Consider the following 4996-nt stretch of genomic DNA (forward strand, 5'->3'; position numbering starts at 1 on the left):
TCCAACCACCTTCATTGTCAGAATTCTGATAAATATGGGGAGAACTGTGTAAGTATTTGAAGAGTAAACAACGAGCTGTGTCAATGTTCTCAAGAATGCAAATTTAGACTTCCGGTCAAAAATAATATTTATAGTACTTAAGTGACGTGTACCTTTCACGAGTATGTTAAGACAGACAGCCTAAAATTTTCTTACTTTAAATCACGCTTTGAAGAGATAATGGCAAGATACATGTAAACATAAAACTCTGGAATAATTTCATCATACTTACCATAGCTGATGGAGTGGGGGACCCAAAAGAGAAGAGGGCCTTGTATCTCTCAAAGGTGAAGAACTGTAAAAACAAGAATAATTTACATGACAGTTGCAGAGGAGCATGGAGATTACCAAATACCTCAACACAGGTGACTAGCCATAAGGAGCATCATTTGCATAGCAGGTGGATGAAAGTTAACAGAAAGGGGTGATGCTCAGTATGCACAGCAGTGCATGAAACCATGGTTGTTGGAAGTTGCAGAAGATTGAGTTGAGGTACAAACTGCACAAGAGCATTAGGAATGGGTGATTTACAAGACAGGGTGTAGTGGCACCAAGCCTTCCATTCACTGCCAAAATTTGCACAAGATGTGACCCACAACTAGGAAAGCAGCTACTGCACCAGTGCATGGGGTATACACTGAGATGTCCTAACACAATGGTCATGACAGGCACAAGGCCACATGTACATTGGGGATGTGTGCGCATTGTGACCTATGCTCATTGAGACATATATGTGTGAGCGGGGCCTGATGGTGTATTTAAACCCCGGGTTCTTTTAGGATGTTGCCTAGAGAGACTCTACGAAGAAGTAACGGACACAGGAGACAGAGCTTTGCCGTACAATCATCGCCGGGGACTGGGACTCTCAATTGCCGACCCTCGCCTCTCAGTATCCGTCGAACAACTGTCTGTCCTTTCCACAGTCCCACGGCTTTACCTTTATTCATTTCTTCCAGACACAGGTAGCACCTAAGTGAAAAGCTACTGTCTGCCAGAGTCTAGACAGACACACCAAGATATCGTCTACTATCCTACTGTCATATAATCATTTGTTTTGATATCCCGCACTTCAAACGATCTTCAAAGACAACAATCCTTTTGTAGTACAAGTTCGCACGTCTATGATAAAGAGTTCTTGATTACACATCTATGAATATGCGTAAGGGTTGTCATACTAATTACAGAGCGTAACGGGCGATAAAAAGCAGAACAAGGTGAAACACATTGCAAGAATGGAAATACGAGTTACAGATAAAATACGACATCTTCCCATTCCTACATCCTCCCCTTGTTTAATAATGAGCCGTCCTCGGCGAGAGCGAATACGTACGGATTTTCAACTTTTCCTTTCTAACTACTCTATTACTACTATATATAAACGAGAGAAAAAAAACTGTATAATGATGGGTCCTTACAACTGGACATCTGTATAAACCGGCGTATAGTGCAGACTACAGAGTTCACATAGCAATAGAGTTCGCAGTTTAACGTCGCTTCACGTCGACGTTCTCCGTCGTCACTTGATCGTCGCAGCTCTCTTCTCCTCTCTAGAGATCGTCTCTCGTCCCTCAGCTTCGTCTCTCAGGGCGCGTCGAGGCTGCTTACCAAGTGGTGGTTCCAAGCTGTGCTCCTCCCCTCCTCCGTGTCGCTGCAAGGGGCACGAACGTCCGGCCGCAGTCGCCCCTCAGTTGCGGTAGCCCTCACCGGTCCTTAGTCGAAGGGTGTCCGGCAAAGATGGCGTCGCTTCAGGGGTCCCCGTTAGGGTGATGACTCGGACGGGCCGTTCTTCCGGGATCGGATGGCGCGGCGGTAAGTGCCCTCTCCATCGCCAAGCTTCGATGTCCCACGTGGACCTGTGCAGGAATTGGGGAAGAGAACACACAAACACACACACCAAGCCTGACCGCCATAACTTATATATAACTATAATTTCAACGTACGGGAGAACAAACTCCCACAGAACTCTGACTCAACACCCTATTCTCCAACAAGCGACATTTATTCCGACGACCCAGAGGGTCACGAACTCGACTGACCAGAACTCTTTGCCTCGACCCTACGAGCACAATATCATAAAATACAGTTAACTAAAGGTACACTAAATATATATATATGTATACTGATGTGATCATGTCAAATTTGGGAAAGTGCAACCACCTTATCTAGCTAAAAGTGAGATGAGTTCCCGTCAGGCCGAGGCCCGACCCCCGAGGTTTGGGTTTCCAAGGAAAACACAACACTTAGTATAACTACCCCCGACTAACTACTAACCCCAAGATGGCTGCACATTTCAATAGCCGAAAATACATTATTCATTACTCCTTCCCTATTGAAGTTGAAAGACTCTTGAAAAACCCACTGGCGCGTTGTGGCACCGACTTAAGCCATGCCTTCGGTTTTTCCACATTTGCCTGTCTGAAAACTTCAGCATAACGGATAGGAGGTACTCCTCTGTTCTCCCTAACCGGATACCTAGGGTCGTCCGGACCGTCATCGCCCTCTGGAGGCGCTACAGGCGTTTGTACAACAACAATGGGTGGGCCATCCTCACGCCCTTCACTATCACTATCACTTTCACTTTCTTCTGGCTCACGCCCCTCTGCGCGCCCGTCCCTTTGTTCGGCACGTGGCCGCCTTGCGTTGCCAGGGCGAGGCGCGAACATACACGGAGTTAACATATCCCTGTGTAGGGTTCTACTGGGACCACCTCCCCTCTCCGGAGTCACAACATAAACTGGGATCTCTGCGTTCGGTTGTCTGTCTACCACGTGGGGTATTTGCTCCCACTGATCTTTCAACTTACTGGGACCCCTGATTCTCTTATTACGGATTAAGACCCGTTCCCCTGGTAACAGAGGAGCAGTCCGCGCTGTACGATCGTACAAACGCTTCTGACCTGCCTTGGCCGACTCAGAGTTCTTAGTTGCTATCTCATAGGCATACTTGTACCGTTTGTGGTGATTTTCTACCCACTCATCCGGTGATACATTTTGACCTGAGTCTTCTTCTTCTTCTGGAGTTAAACCTAGGGTTAGATCGAGTGGTAACCTAGCCTGCCTGCCAAACATCATGAAATAGGGGGAATACCCGGTGGTAGAGTGCTGGGTATTGTTGTAGCCATGGACAAGCTCTGGTAGATATTCTGGCCAGCGACGCTTTTGATCTTTTGTCATTGTACCTAGCATATCTAGTAGCGTCCGATTGAACCTTTCACACTGTCCGTTCCCAGCCGGATGATGCGGAGTGGTACGGCTTTTCCCACCTCCATACAGCCTACAAAGACCCTGAATTGTCGCCGATAGAAAGTTCGCACCCTGGTCTGAATGAAGCCTTTGCGGGAAACCATATGGCATTATGAATTTTGACCATAATGCCTTCGCAGTAGTTTCGGCCGTCTGGTCTCTAGTTGGTACCGAAACAGTGAATTTGGTGAAATGGTCCGTTATTACTAAGATGTACTGATGACCGCTAGAGGCTTTATCAACTTTCAGGTAATCCATAGCGACTAGCTCCAGGGGTGCTTTCGTCGAGATGCTGACAAGAGGGCTCTTGTTGTTAGGTGGGGGTGTCTTACGCAAGCAGCACCTCTCACACGACTGCACCCAGACTCTAATGTCTCCCTCCATATTCGGCCAATATACCCGGTTTCGCAACAACTCTAAAATACGGGGAACTCCTAAATGCCCTGACCGACTGTGTACTTGGGTGAAAACATCCTTTCTAAGGGCGGCTGGGAGGACTGCCTGTTTCACTGCATGGTCTGCCTTCATGCTAAAGGAGCGCCTGTACAGGACCCCATTTCTTAGCTCCAGTCTTTTCCATTGTCCTAGTATTCTGTTCACCTCTCTATGCTCACCTTCACGCTCCCTCCTATCAGGTTTTCTACCTCGGCCCACGAAATGAATCACTCTGTCAAGTATAGGGTCGTCTCTCTGCTGTTGGGCTAAATCTGCCTGAGAACAACCTGGGAGAGTTTGCATAGGCTCAAAGGGACTTGCACCTGTAATCTCAGCTAAGGTAACAGGCAAGGGCTCGCTAGGAGGGGTAACATAGTTTTCACAGCAGATCTTAGCTACCTCAGCTGTCACAACTTCTACTTTATCATCAGAGTTACCCTTATACGCCGGTAAGCGAGACAGAACGTCGGCATTGACGTTGGATTTCCCCGGCCTATATTTCACATCGAAGTCAAAGTTTGCTAAACTAGCTGCCCAACGTTGTTCAACTGCGCCTAACTGGGCTGTGCCAAGGTGTGCAAGCGGGTTGTTGTCGGTGAAGACCGTACACTTGGCTCCGTACAGGTAGTCTTTAAACTTATCCGTTACGGCCCACTTCAACCCCAGTAGCTCCAGTTTGAATGAACTGTAGTTGTTCATGTTCCGTTCGGCTGGACGTAACCCCCTACTAGCATAAGCTATAACTCTCTCTACCCCCTTCTGTTCCTGGGATAGAACTGCTCCCAAGCCGTCATGGCTGGCATCAATATATAGTGTGAAGGGAAGCTGAAAGTCAGGGTACGCCAGGATGTCGGCACTCATCAAACACTTCTTCAGGGTGTCAAAAGCTTTTTGACACTCAGGGGACCAAGAGAACGGAGGTGCCGATTGTCTCCGACCTTTCCCTTTACCAGCTTGCCCTACTGTCAGTTTCTGTAAGGGATGAGCAATTTTGGCAAAGTCTTTTACGAACCTCCTGTAGTAAGAGCAAAAACCCAGGAAAGACTTAACTTGTTTCACAGTTTTAGGTTCTGGCCAGTCCCTTAACACGGCACACTTCTCTGGGTCTGTGGCTACCCCTTTCTCTGACACCACGTGGCCTAAGTATTTAACACGTCTCTTGAAGAGGTGACACTTATCCGGCCGCAACTTCAGGCCATGCGCTCTGAGCCTAGTGAATACTAGATCTAACCTCGCTAAGTGATCGTCGAAGTCTGACGAGAAGACAATAATGTCGTCCA

Source organism: Branchiostoma belcheri, unplaced genomic scaffold (assembly GCF_001625305.1).
Source record: "Branchiostoma belcheri isolate BF01 breed outbred unplaced genomic scaffold, Haploidv18h27 scaffold193, whole genome shotgun sequence".
Classification (NCBI taxonomy): domain Eukaryota; kingdom Metazoa; phylum Chordata; class Leptocardii; order Amphioxiformes; family Branchiostomatidae; genus Branchiostoma; species Branchiostoma belcheri.